At 38.6% G+C, this 15,019-nt stretch overlaps 2 non-coding genes and 1 pseudogene across 2 annotated transcripts; 1 reads left to right on the forward strand and 2 right to left on the reverse strand.

Annotated features, from left to right (window-relative positions):
- Nucleotides 1–8,957: 8,957 nt before the first annotated feature.
- Nucleotides 8,958–9,074, reverse strand: LOC150082327 (U2 spliceosomal RNA; annotated as a pseudogene).
- Nucleotides 9,075–9,842: 768 nt separating this feature from the next.
- TRNAG-UCC (transfer RNA glycine (anticodon UCC)) lies at nt 9,843–9,914 on the forward strand. Its single transcript has one exon. It is a non-coding gene; the product is annotated as a tRNA-Gly (tRNA).
- A 4,862-nt stretch (nt 9,915–14,776) lies between these two features.
- Nucleotides 14,777–14,968, reverse strand: LOC150082329 (U2 spliceosomal RNA). Its single transcript, XR_016547326.1, has one exon. It is a non-coding gene; the product is annotated as a U2 spliceosomal RNA (small nuclear RNA).
- Between the last annotated feature and the right edge of the window lie 51 nt (nt 14,969–15,019).

Raw genomic sequence — 15,019 nt, forward strand, 5'->3', positions numbered from 1 at the left:
CAGCGTATGCCAGGCTTCTGCATTGGTTGCTGGCATCGAAATACCTCAATAGTTTTCCATGTCCAGTCTCCTTAGTAGTGGCTCTAAACAAGCGAGAAGAGCACTGAACTGAGGGGACAACTCTGCGTAACTCCTCTTTGACAAGTAATGGTTTTGGATAACATTCTATTGATTATTAGCTTAGTGGTGGCTTTCTCATATAGCTCCCGTATGGCGTTTTGCAGGGATTTCCTACTCCAGTTTTGTTTAAGAGATCAAAAACGTATTTGTGGGAAAGTCTGTCAAAAGCCTTGGTGATTCCAACGAGAATAATGGCAGCTTCGTTGTTGTCTGCTGAATGTACGCACTGAGATCTCTCAAGAACCTGATCTGATAGTCGATATTTCTACCTAAAATTCCGAATATTTAGTTGCTTTGAATAATGTCTGTTAAGTGCGTTTGTAATCTTTTTAGTACTTTGGCATAGATCTTGTAATCCAGATTAGTTAGTGTGATGGTTCTCCAGTCCTGAATTTGCAATCCATCTTTCCCAGTTTTCTTTAAAAATATCACGTGTGCATCAAGAAAGTGGACGGGTGCAGAACCTCTTGTGAAGAATCTTTGAAATGTGGTTAGCAGCTTGGGTCCCAGAATTTCCGAGAATATTTTATAAAATTTTATAGTAAGACTATCTGGACCAGGTGCTTTTTTTAAACTTCATTAAGTGCTGAAGACAGCTCACCCAGCGTGAGTGGGCGAACTTGCCATGTTTTGTGCCCTGTGGTGAATCTTTCCTGCATCTAGTTGTCTGGCAAATCCTTACCAGTGCATGCGGCCCATTCCTGAGTGTAAAAAATCGACGAATTTATCTAATATTTCTGAGGTCGTGCTTGAAGTATCATTTCGTTTTTTGATAGTGACGATAGTTCTGTCCGCTTCTCTATCTTTCCCCCACAGGTCATAAAAGGCAGCAGTGGGCTTGTCACTTTCCCTAAAGAAAGTCCTACGTTGCAGGGCCTTCATTTCTGTTTCTTGGTCAAAGGTGCCCATATCGCGGTTAACAACTTAAACCCCACGCATGTCTCCACAGCCGTATAGCAGATCTCTTTCCTTCCGCAGGTGAATGAGCTTTTGTTTTTTCTCCCCTACAAATTTTTCCTCATATTTTGGAAAGAACTTTCAGCCTTTGTTTTAGGTTGTTCCACTCCTCACAGGTCAGTTCGTTGTCCTGCATTGCTGTGAGGATTTCGTGTTGCACCGTGGTTAAATCTCTAGTGAGTAGTACTGGATTAAGTTTCCATCTTCCCATTCCATGTTGTACTGGCGAGAATGGTTCGAATTTAACCATGACGAGCTTGTGGGCAGAGATGGCCCTATAGGGCCCAATGTTAATGTGTTTGATACTTTCAACTTGTGCTATTTCGCTTGGCATATATACCACCTGTCTATTCTTGTTCCTAATCCATTTCTTTCCCCAGTACTCCCATGTGATGTGTGGTTATTTAGCCTCCAGACATCAACAAGATCCTTTTCTTTGCAGATGTTTTTTAATAGCTATGCCCTCCCGGTACCTTGGTTGAAATCCCCATTGCCAGTCTTACCAAGTATGGGGTCGAGGACACAATTAAAATCACCCCCTATAAAGACCCATCTTGCTACTTATAGATATGTTCTTAGTTGTTGGAAGAAGATTATCCGGTCTCGAATTTCGTTAGGTGCATTGATGTTGACCAACCTGATAATTTTTCCGCCATGCTTCCAGTCTATGCACACAATGCGCCCACTGACGTCCCCCTGCAAATTGAAGAACTGCCCTGTCAAAGGGGCATAATGACAATGCCCACCCCTCTGGCACGCCGCTCTCCAAAAGTCCAAAAGGAACGAACTTTAAACCTCCATTCAAATTTTTTTATATCGGTAACTGACACGAAATGCGTTTCTTGTAAGAAGATGATGCGGAGCCCTAGGACTAACATAAGCCTCCCCAGGTAGTGTTGCTTAAAGTTCTGTCTGAGACCTCTGATGTTAGGATGCCAAGCGTTATCATTGTTTTTTTCTGAGGATGGAGTCGCGCAGTCTAACCAGTGTCAAGGTGATTAGCCTTATCTGTCCTCCCATCATGCAGGAGTTAATGCTAAAGGTTTCTCTTAGGTCTTCTGTATTGCTGTCCATTAGTTCTATTGTGCTGAATGCGTCTGAGGATACTTTCATTTGAATGATTTCTCTTTTTTCGTTAGTGACGATCTCGAAGTCCATTTTGCCAATATCATTTTCTATGCGTTCGAGGATTTCAACTTGTCTCTTTATCCTCTTTTCCTATATTTTCTAGAAAGCTATCTACTCCTAGAATCTTTTCTATAGTCATGTTGTCCCTTTCTGTGTCCATAGCTTCGGCGTTACTTTCTTGTATTTTTTCGTCTGTTTTGTTATGTGCAGGTGATTTTTTTGTTTTCCATGTTCCCTGAGCTGCTTTATAGTCAACTTTTTCTGGTAGTGGCCTTTTGAATGGCTTTCTTGACCTCTCCTGTTCCGAAGTTGTGTTTGTTGTCTGGGAAATTTTCCCCATTAAATTTAGATTCGTTGTTTTCCACAGTATCTGTGTGCCCTGCTATAGCTTCTGCAAAGGATCTTTTAGGGCAGGCGTTAACTTTATGCCCCTCCGAGCCACATTTTCCACAGGGTTTGTCACATTGCAATCTGATGTGACCAGATTCCTTACAGTTAAAGCATTTGGACTGGTCACATTTCGAGCTGACGTGTCCTTTTTTGATTGCAGCGTAGGCAAACTTTCTCCATTCCAGGATAATTAACAACCAAGCGATATCCGTCTGAAAAAGAAAAGTAGACAACATTTAAACATGTGGTTAAAGTCACTAATGTTTGGTTTGATTGACTCATTTCTCATCCGCATATCAGATACTTTACCTCTAACACGACAAAAAATTGATACTTCTATCGTTCCCTCAATGGACTGGTGGTAGACGACATGTTCCCAAGTCAGAGAGAAGCAGAACAGTTTCTTTATGTTTCGGCAACTCTGCCTTGCCAGCCTGCAGCTCCTGAAAAGATGTTTGATTGTTTCTCTTCCTTCGTTGCAGTTACGGCAAGATTCAACCCTACCCCCTTTGAATTTGGAAGTTACTGCATTGACTGTGATGCGGCCATATACCATCCTCCAGGCGAAATCCTTGCGTGATCTGTAGCCTGCAGTTTCTGTATTGCCAGGAAGCACGCGTTAATTCGGATACCTAGGGAGCTCAGCTGCGGGTTCACTTTTTCTACAGTTAATAAACTGTCTACTAGTTTGTAGATTTTTCCCTCCCTCCAACCCCTGAAATCCATTGTTGCCCCCATACCCTTCAGGGCTTAAGCAGTCTGACCATCGCCCTGTAGAGTAGGGTACTTCTGGCTGCAGCTAGTCTCCTTTGATTATCAGATATCACCTGGGAGAGTTTATCACCAGGCGGGTGATAATCTCTCCCAGGTGATATCTGATATAGTATCCGACTGGATGGCCACTCTCCGCAGGTCTACCACAGAAGCTAATAGTTCTGCAGAGCAGCAGCCAATCAAGTCGGGGAATGCTATAACCACCTTCCTCTCGGTTCCTCTGCAACCACTGGTATGCAACCTCGTGACGCCTGTTCCCACAGAAGAAGGTGGCCATCATACTAGTTAGACTTCTACGTAAGTTACTGTATGTATATAAGACTAAAGTTATACTGATAAGAACAGATTTTACATTAGACTTTTGGTCTAATGTAAGAGCCTCTGATAGAAAGAGAAAAAGCTTAAGAAAGTAACTGAAAAGAAGAAGATGACAGTAAGAGAAAAGCAATCTGTCGAGAAAAGAAAGGCTCCTGCTATTATTTGGATCAAGGTCCCTCTCAGTTATCGTTGCTTAATATCTATACGGGACCCACCAACTAAGAAATGTCATTCCGTTGGGAGACTGACAGATCAGCCTTCTGAATTAGGCCTGCCCTGCCAAACTTAGAACTTCATCTCAGACTATCCCTCACCTCACAGCTGTAAGCGAAAAATCTAAGATGAATCATAAATACAGGGTAATTACACAAGAAATTTATACTAGAAACTTAAATAGAGCTACTTAATTAAATAAACAAATCCTACTTAATAATTAAGTAATTCCAAAACTTACAAACGACCCAACCATGTTTTAAGACTCTTCAGCGCAGTAATACCTCGAGACACCCGTTAACTAATCTACTAATTGTTGATGGTTGACATCATCTACACACAAAGTGCACCGCCCCCAAAACTTCTAATTCTATCCAAAAAAAACCTACCATAGATGCGTATGACATCCTGCAAATATCTTGAACTGTGAAATTCTTATTGGCGAAAATTTTATTTTTCCTTTTGGAATTAGCATTAGCATTAGTAGAGGCATATGATGCAAGAAAGCAAGCTTATTCAGCATCAGCCAAAAAAAAAGAAAAAAAAAAAAAAAAAACAACCACTACTCCAATTTCACCCCTCAATTCGTTCCAAATACCTGTCCAGCTGAGCCTTAAATTTGTTTAGGCTATCAACTTCAACAACAAGCGATGGAAGTCTATTCCACAAACCAACTGCCCGCTGGCTAAAGGCGAATTTCCGCACATCTATCCGACATCCGTCCTTCCTCAATTTGAATTTATGCCCTCTCAGGTGATTATTCTGAGCAAGAGGAAGAATTCCATCGGCATTGAGCATGCTCAAGCCATTCAAAGCCTTGTACACCTCTATCAGATCACCTCGGCGATGCCTAGTCTCCAGGCTCTGTAATTTGCAAAACTTAAGCCTTTCTTCGTAAGAGCAACCCTTTGTTCCATTCACTAATCTTGTTGCCCTTCTCTGTACTCTTTCCAGCAGCTCTACATCCTTCTTGAAATGAGGCCTCCAGACCTGTATACAGTACTCAAGGTGTGGCCTGACCAATGCCTTATACAAGGGAATAATCACATCCCTGTCCCTGCTAGAAAAATTCCTGTATATCATTGACAAGACACCATGAGCTACTCTTGCAGCTCGTCTGCACTGCTCAGAGAACTTCATATCTGCCTGCACAATTACCCCCAGGTCCTTTTCATTCTCTACCACTGTCAGCGTAGTACCACAGAGTTGATACGTTGATCTGGGGTTACTGTTTCCCATATGTAGTACTTTACATTTGTCAATGTTAAACTTCATTTGCCACCTCTCAGCCCATCTGCTCAACCTTTCCAGATCCTGTTGCAGCAGCATAGTATCAGTAGTGTCCTTAACAACCCTGCCAACCTTTGTATCGTCTGCAAACTTGGACATTAAGCCTGATACACCATCATCAATATCATTTATAAATACAGAAAACAACAATGGACCCAACACTGAACCCTGAGGAACTCCACTAATAACATTAGTCCACGTTGAGCAGTGTCCATTGATTACCACTCTCTGTCTTCTGCCACTCAACCATCCCTTTATCCATAGCAGCAATTTGCCTCGAATGCCACACTTCTCCAATTTGTGCAGCAGTCTTCCATGCGCAACAGTATCAAAAGCCTTTCTAAGATCCAAATATATAATATCAAAGTTATTCCCTGCATCCAGTTCTTTTGTGACTACATCATAGTATCCAATCAAATTGGTCAGACAATGAATTTGTCTGACCAATTACAATTCTTTAATTAAAAACCCTATAATTAATTAATTAACTGCTTGTTTCTAATAGCTGGAGTAAACTGTCTGCGCAGTAGCACAGTGGTAACGTCATTGTCCTCCGCACACCGGGTGAAAAGGCCCGGGTTTGAATCCCGTCGATGACGAGAGGAACTTTAATGTGCTTTGTTCACTCCGTGGCTGAGTTAGTTGGTCTCAGGCATAGATAGCAAGGTTTTCCCCCAGAAACTGGGTTTTTTGTCCAGCAAAACAGACAAATCGACCATAGAACACGCGCAATTCACAAACATAATATACACAGCACTGCAGATGAATTTCATTATTCGAGTGGCCTTAAAAGAAAATAGTTTAGTTTAGATAGGGTAAACTGTACACAAATTGTCCCGTTTTCTCCAAGAGGTGCTGAAAGTTTAAGGAAATTTTGTAAAAATGTTCACATCTGATTAGCAAAGTGACACGATACAAAGAGATGTTCTACAGTTTCTCTTTCAGTACAAAAGGCAGATTATATTTTATTTCGTTTACAGATAGGTTCTTATACCCAATTCTCCAAGCCAGCTCAATCCTGAATCCTCAGTGTTATGCAACTGGCAAAAAACTGATGCTTTACCTACACCAAAGTCAATTTTGTCTGTTGGACGGGAATAAAATTTAAAGATTTCTTCATAAATTTCTTCATTGATTTTCAGTGTATAAAGGTTAATACCATCTGATTTTAAAACTTCACAAACTTTAATCAAGACCAATCTGGAATATCTAGAGTACGAGGACCCTGATAATCCATGCAACCAAAAAAATCTTTTGGAATCCTAAGAAAAATTTTACCAATACACTACCTCCGTGACTACCATTCAACAATCTATGTAGCTCCACTATGTCAGTTGCTAAAATCCTATAAGAGATCTTAGGTATGGCAAACCCCCATATTCCTTTCTCTGCTGTCTGCGATAGTTCCAGAAAAACTGAAACAAAAGTCCAGATATCTGCTCTCCACACTGACGTTTATACCAGTCACATTTAAGGTATATAAGATCTTAGGCAAAATAACCGTTTTTATTATCAAAGCTCTGTGATACAAAGCCCTAAGGCCAATTTTCCACTCCTTTGTTGTTTGTTTAGTTATTTGTTTTATTTCTCTTTTAGAGACGGTAATGGATTGTTCAAAATTAACCACCAGAATTTTAATACCTCCCACTTTGATTTGAAGACCTGGTATGACGTTTTCAAACTATTCCTTTCCAAAAACTTTCAATTTGCTTTTAGCGTAGTGTATACCCAACCTCGAAAGAACTGGAAACTGTTGACAAACGCGAAAGAATTCTTTTAAAGAAGAGGCATTCCTTAATGTTGCAACAAGATCATTAGTAAGGGACTGAGTGGTCTAACACCCCTCTGCAGAGCAATACTGGTAGATTGTTTCCCATTGATTAAGTCTCGTACTAGTTACATCATAGATTGAATTTATAATATTACGTACTTTATCGCCCACATTTATACGTAGAAGAATCTGATTTAAATATTCGTGTCTAACACTGTCAAACGCTTTTTCCAAATCCACAGCGAGAACCGCCATTGGACAGCCCCTGTGACCAGCATATCTTATTACATCCCTCAATAAGTACAGATTAGAATAAATTGACATTGTGGAATTCCATACACTTCGTTGCTTTTTATTACTTTAGAAATCCCAGCCTTTAACCTGTTGTTGATAATTTTTGCAAAAATCTCATGATCCACATTGGACAACGCAATTTGCCTCCAGTTACCGATCTGCTTAGCATCACTATCTTTTTTACTGATAAATACAGTGTGAGTTTCTACAAACGAGACTGGTAAATTAGAGTAAAAAAAAAACAAACAAAAAAAACAGATCTCTGTTCAGCATTATTAGGAGCATAGACATTTAGAAAACGCACAATCCAGCCCCCATAATGCCAATCTATGGCAACTATTCTCCCTTACTGCTCTCTTTGAACATTATTAAAATATTCTAAGACCGGTTTCATAATTAAAATTCCAACCCCTCTACTTTTGTTATCACCAAAATTCCAAAACTTGGAAATTTAAAAGTATTATTTTAAAGTTACAAACATCCCATCCTGTATTAAAATGCACTTCTTGAAGAAATAAAATTTTTATACCTAGTCCTAAAATGGTGCTCCATACAAAATTCTGTTTAATTTATTTTCTAAACCCCTAAATATTTAAAGAGCCGATAAAAAATGATTCATTGAGAGCACTTATGTTCTAATTCCGACAGCACATGTGCTCTGACAGCCATTGCCAGTTCTGTAAGAACTTCTTTCATTCTTAACTCAGAATTTCTGAAGGGTTCTTCGAATTCTTCAACCATAGATTTCCTGATATAAAACACATCCCCCCAAGCTATTGAAATACTTTGTACCCTTCCGTTTTCTTTTAATATTTACCCCCTCTTCCATGGGAATCAACTTCTCCTCCTCTGCAACTGTTCCCTCCTCAAGAAGAGAAATTAAAGGTGGAAAATCTTCCACTTGTGTAGGAATAGTATCTTCCGATGTTATTTCTAGAGAGACGATTCTTCCTCCTATACGTTCTGAAAGAGAACGGCGGGGATAGGCATTTTCTGCAGTTTTTCTCACACTGGGATGTAATGTGCCCCACTGTATTGCAATTAAAACATTTGGATTTAGGGCACTGTGCCCGACGATGTTCAGTCCAAAGACATCTGAAACACATTCTCTGCTCCTGGTAATTCAGTAATAACCTGTACCCTCCTACAGTTACGATATTAGGTACTGGTTTGTTAATATCCATAAGCACAGTAATTGTACCTGTTTCCACTCTAGGATATTTCCGGTAACAATTAGTTTTTACCTCTACAATTTTTCTCCATTTTGATAATACATTTTTCGATGGTTCATCTGATATTTAACTGGAAACCGGTCAATGGTAATTAATTTACGAAAATTACCCACTAGTTTAGACACCAACTGCCTCTTTTTAAAGGTAAAACCTTCTAAGGCTAAATCTGTAGTGCTGGTGTTAAAAAAAAACCACGTAACTTTGTTTGCTGGTAAAGGTTTACGCCTGTACGTTGTTTTCAACATAATTATCTACCAAACAGTCCAAAAAATCTATAATTTCCTTATCACCGTCTTAATAAGAACTCAACAATTCTTTCTCTTTGTATCAGAGAACTCATTTCTATATCTGAATTCACTAAATTGCAGAAAAAAAAAAAAAAAAAACAGAAAAACGGACACCCCTCCCAAAGCACAAACTTTGGCTTGAAGAGAGCCACGTGCCAAGGAATTAAAACATACTAAATGTCAAAGAAATGAGCAAAACTTACCAATCCGAATGAATATTCAAATGTGATACGCACTTTCAACACAGGTGATAAGAACAAATACTATACGTTGATCTTAGCCAAAGGGCCGAGAAGCGATACCCTGAATTGTGCCCGAAATTATTTAAACCGATTTGAAGTAAGCAGTCTTTTTGTGGTTCCTCAAGAGTTTACTAAAATCTCAATATTTATGAAACCTATGCACAAAATAGGCTTTGAAACTTTCCAAAAATAACAGTTCTTCACACAATCCGGGGCTCGCATCTGGTGAGTATGGACTTGGCAAACCCAGGATCCTCTGCTGGATATCATTCTTCTCTTTCTTGGTGATTCCTTTCTACTTCTCTCTCTCGCAGTGTAACTTGGGATTTTTTTTTTTTTTTTTTGACTGGTGCAGTATAAGCCTCAGGCTATTTTGCACCATATGACTAATAATAATAATAACAAATACTTAATAAATTACTTACAAAGTCCATCTACAGTACTTTGTACTCTGTACTATACTAAAGTATCAGCGCCATCTACCGTCCGAAATTCCTAAAATTTTCGGCAGGTTTGTTGTAATTTATTAAGAGCCTTTGATTTGTACGCTTTTTTTTTAAATCTATCGAAATTTAAATTGTAAATAAATGAATAAATTATCTTCTATTTGTTTCATCCAATAAAACGATACAAAGCAGTTTTCCATTTACTAAAAATTGCATACAGGTAAATGTTTTTCCTTCAAACATTATATTGTCATCTATTATTATATGCCATAACAGTGGTAATTTCACCTTTTCTTAGAAAAGGTTTGGTTCTGAATCTCTAACGGAAGGTTCCTGGTCGATATTAATAAATTCTAATATATTTTTACTTACTAATCAGTGCGATGGTGGTATAGTGGTTAGCATAGCTGCCTTCCAAGCAGTTGACCCGGGTTCGATTCCCGGCCATCGCATAATTTTTTTTGTTTTTTTAAAACTCCATGGGCTCAGATGTGGAGAGTACAGGCTTAGCACCACAGGGATCTTAAGCTGGATGTCATTATTCTTCTCTTTCGTGGTGATTCCCTTCTACTTCTGACTCTCTCTCGATAAATCGGTAATTTTTTTTTTTTTTTTGTTGGTGCAGAAAAAGACCAGGCTTCCTTGCACCATATAGCTAATAATAATAATAATAACAATAATGCCTTTCTCTACCGCAGGGGCTAACATCTGATAAGTATGGGCTTCGCATACCGAGGATCCTGAGCTGGATATCATCATTCTTCTCTTTTTTGGTGATTCCTCTCTCTCTCTCTCTCAGGGTAACTCGGGATTTTTTTTTTTTTTTTTTTTTGACTGGTGGAAGGAAGCCGCGGCATAAGCCGCAGCTTCCTTGCACCATATAGCTAATAATAATAATAATAATAACGCGATGCCTAATACCGATTATAAGGCCAAATTTACAGGTCAGTATCAGACAACGTTCACTTCGCAGTACTGTAAATTTAACTGTGGTGTTGTGCCCTATATACTCAATTTCAAGCATGCCAACATCATAAAACGATAAGAAATGAATATTTATTTTTGTGCCTAACTATCTTTGGAAGGGGAAAAAAAGTAGAAAAATTTAGTTTAAAATCTGTTTTCGCCAATGCTTATTACCGATTTTAAAACCAAATTAATAGTTGTTATTAGGCAATACTAACTTTGTAATACAGTACAGTATAAATTTAACTATGATTTGCAGCCATCTGTACCCAATTTCTATAAAATTTGAAGCCTCTGAACATCCAAACCGTAAAATTAAGTTAGCATTAGCGTTAGTAGAAGCATATGATGCAAGAAAGCAAGAAGCATCAGCCATAAAAAAAAAAAAAAAAAAAACTTCTTCCCATTTCACCCATCCATTCATTCCAAATGTTTGTCTAATTCTTCCTTGAATTTATTTAAACTCTCAACTTCCGCAACGACAGAGTTTGTTCCAGCAATAAACCACACGCTGACTAAAGGCAAATTTCCTCACATCTATTCTACAACTGTCTTCCCTCAATTTGAATTTATGTTCCGTTAGGCTATTAATCTGGGCAAGAGGAAGAATTCCATTGGCATTGAGCTTGCTCAAACCATTTAGAACCTTATACACATCAATTAGATCCCCTCGCAGAAGCCTAATCTCCAGACACTGCAATTTGCAGAGCTTCAGCCTTTCTTCGTAAGAGGAACCAATTACTTGATTTCTGACTGCACAATTACCCCCAGGTCGTTTTCATTCTCCACTACCCTGAGTGTAGTGCTGCACAGTTGATATATCACTCTGGGGTTACTGCTACCCAGAGGGTAGTAACATACTTCTTATTTACTTCTTACTATCTTTTTTCTCTGTGCTGCTACCCATATGCAGTACTTTACGTTTGTCAATTTTAAAATTCAGTTGCTACCTCTCAGCCCATTTGCCCAACTTATCTAGATCCTGTTGCAGTAGCGTACTGTCATTAGTAACATTAACAACCTTGCCAACCGTCGTGTCGTCTGCTAACTTGAACATTAAACCTGATATACCTTCATCAATATCAATACATAAAACGACAATGGACTCAACACCGAAACCTGGGGACTCAACTAATAACATTAGTCCACAAAGAGTCCATTAATTGCAACTGTTTTCTCCCACTCAACCATCCTTTTATCTATTGTAGCAACTTGCCCCGCATGCCAAACTGCTCCAATTTGTACAGTAGTCTTCCATGTTCCACAGTATCAAAGATTTCCTAAAATCCAAGTATATAATAACAAAATTACTTTTTGCATTGTGTTCCTTTTTGACTGAATCATAGTAACCAATCAAACTGGTCAGACAATACTTTCCTTTTACAAACCCAATTAATTACTTAGAAAAAACGACTAGAAATGCATCCAAATTACCTGGTGATGAACCTGTAAGACGTCAATCTTACAAATATGGAGTTTAAGAGGTAATGGGAAAATTTGTAATTTGGGAATAATTTAATCTTTGATATGGAAAGCAAATTTTTACATTTAAGAGAAGCATATATTCGAAGAATACTAGATTAAAAAAATATGGGATTAGAGATGTGCAAACTGAATAGCAGTCAAATGGAAGAGAAAGTAACATATAAATGTAGATCCATGGGAAAAGGGAGTGAACGGTGAATAAACAAAAACAGCCACCCCATACTAGGAAAGGAGTGGTCATTAGTGAAAAAGCGGAAAGGGATTACTGGAAACAATGGGTCGGTGAAATCCAAGTGATTAAAACACGTTTGATCTATGTGGCAACTGGACATAAGTCCCATAGCGTTTGGGTCGAAAAAGACCAGGTCACTGTGGTGGCTTTTTGGTAAGTTGTCAACATTTTCGCAAATGGGAAAAGACGAAAATGGCTATCCTTGGGGACAACGGCAGACTTGAAAGGATTGTTCTATCCTGAGAACTAAACAAGGAAATGACGGAACAAGGCTTGGTTTGCACATGGCGCAAATAGTTATCGTATATATTTTTTTAACGAATAGAAAAGAGGGGATGTTTAGGTGAATTCCTGGGATTTGTAGTGGTCCTGGGGAAGGAGGTTCAAACGACGGAAATAAAGTTGGGGTCTTGAGAGTGTGAGAAGGGGTGGCAAGAAGAGAGGAGTGGTCAGAGTAAGAGAGAGTGTGGCTAACGGGATGATCGTGGAGACAGAGTGAGAAAAGTAAGTTGAGTGCAAAAAAGGACCTCCGCAGTAAGGTGGAAAATAATTAAGAGTATAATGGTAACGGGAAGGCTAAGGATGATAAGAAAAAGGTTATGAAAGACAGTTAAGTGAACCATGAAACGTAACGACATCTTGGAGAAAGCTACATCTGAATGATCCGTAGTAAAGGAGGAGTTGTGTATTCAAAGCAGGAGAAAGGACGCCAGACTCATGCAGCCGAGAGTTCCAGAAAATTGTCTGAAGCAGATTCAGGAGAAAATGAAGGAAAGCCTTAGAAGATAGCCTAAGATGGAAGCCTGAAACCTCCCTGGAAGGGAAAAGAAAACGACAGAAGTAGGTGAGCGATATATTAAGTACTGTAGACTAATTAACAAGTAGTGTTAGTGAAATAGTATAGTAATTAATGAAAAGAGGGTAGCACTAGAAAGTAAAATGAAAGATAAATTATCCCTGAGGTAGATATACTAACAGAGTTTATTATGTTAAAAAGGGCTAATGTATAATGCAAAGGAAACGAAGGAATGAGTAATAGATGAAATTAATGTACAATTAGCTATAATGTGTTAGAAGGGTAGTAAAGTTTATAAAGAGGGATTCTGAATATGTTTTAATGATAAATAATTGAGTTATATGAGCAACTCTGAATATAGTGTTTTAATTGACAAAGATTCGTTGGTTTATCTGAGTGATTAATAACAAGTAGGGACTTTAGAATACTGAAGTTGGTCTACAAGTATATTGTAGAGTGGTGAGAACACCGAGCTGAATGATGAATGTAGCATATTTGATTGTTAATATATGAAATAGTATTGTATACAGGAGTAGGTGAAATAGGTATAGTGAATGTACAAGTGTTAGGAGTTAGTTGAGGAATAAGGAAAAATGAATGAATCAGGTGTTTTTTTTATATAATTGTCAAATCAGAATAACTAGTAAATGGAAACTGTAATTAGAATAATATATGCACGGTATCTCTGAGTCGACTTTCTATATTAGGACTGTATGCTTTCTAATTCAATTGTATAATATATATGTTGTAATAAATTTCATGTTTTGTTTTCACCTTGAGTCCTGTTATTCTAAATAACACACGCCTTGCTTGCCTAGTTAAGACTTTGCTCTCCCACAATTTGGTGAAAGAATCCTGAACACTGATTAAGGGGAAACAGAAGAAATTACCCTCATGATCCTCAGAATTGTCTGTGATATATACAGAGTATACCAGTCAGGTGTAAAAATATAAATATAAAATAAGAAAAAATATAAATATCGGTAGAAATCTTCTGTGAGATATAATAAGAGAAAGTGAGATAAAAACGAAATATTAAAAAAAAAAAAAAAAAAACATACTTAACCCCCCCCCCCCAACACGAACCTTTTGAATAAATGCGAAGTTCCCAGGACTAAAACGCCAACATCTGCTGGACTTAGTGTAGCGTTTAATGTCTTAATTAAACTAATCTATTCAGTGTATTAAATATTAAGCTAATCATTGGGCACCGTATCAGATATTAAGCTGATAAGAACAGATTGGTTCGAGGAACTCACTCTCTAGGTATCTACACCTCCTCTACAACTCGACTTCACTCGAAACTCTTTATGTACCTCCTTTCATCATTGTTCACCGAAACAATCCCGCTTGGCTTCTGTCTTCCCCTTTCCCTTTCTCTCTCTTCTGTCTCTCTTGGGAAAGAAGTGCTCAGGGCTCTGTGAGATGAGCCGCTTGGACCAGATCCATGCCACTCTGTGCACAGAGAAGTAAGATACTCTGTGAAACAAACCGGGCTACACAGAGTATCTTTCAGAAGGCACTTTAGCCAGGTGGCTAAAGTGCCTTTAGTCCGAATTTTTTAAGCCTTAAAGTTCGGTTTGATTGACCCATTTCTCATCCACCATATCAGATACTTCCATCTTCCCCTGAATAGAAAATTGACAGAATGAAAATAAGTTGTCCCTTTAGTGAATCGTTTTACAAGACGACACTGGACCGAATAGAGCAGACGAATCTGTGATGATCGAATCCTGTGTGGTATTTGTAGTACCCACAGAAGACAACATGGTATTCTTTATTTAGCCTATCATTGCTGCCAGTAATGAATCACAAATTTGCTTTTTTTGGATTAATTGTGGTGAGCTGACTCTGGAGGTAGTGCAAGACCAGGACAACTCGTGGCAAAGGTGGAGCAAGCTCCGAGCTCTTCACCGGGTTCCAAAAATCAGTTTAACATCTCAGGGCCCGTTGGACCCCGTATCAGATATTAAGCTGATAAGAACAGATACTACACTTTGATCTTAGCCATAAGGCCGAGAAGCGATAGCCTAAACTGTGCCCGAAATCCTTAAAACCGATTTCAAGTAGGCAGCCAT

Source organism: Mastigoproctus giganteus, chromosome 8, assembly GCF_048544385.1.
Source record: "Mastigoproctus giganteus isolate SK-2022 chromosome 8, ASM4854438v1, whole genome shotgun sequence".
In the NCBI taxonomy this organism is placed as follows: Eukaryota; Metazoa; Arthropoda; class Arachnida; order Uropygi; family Thelyphonidae; genus Mastigoproctus; species Mastigoproctus giganteus.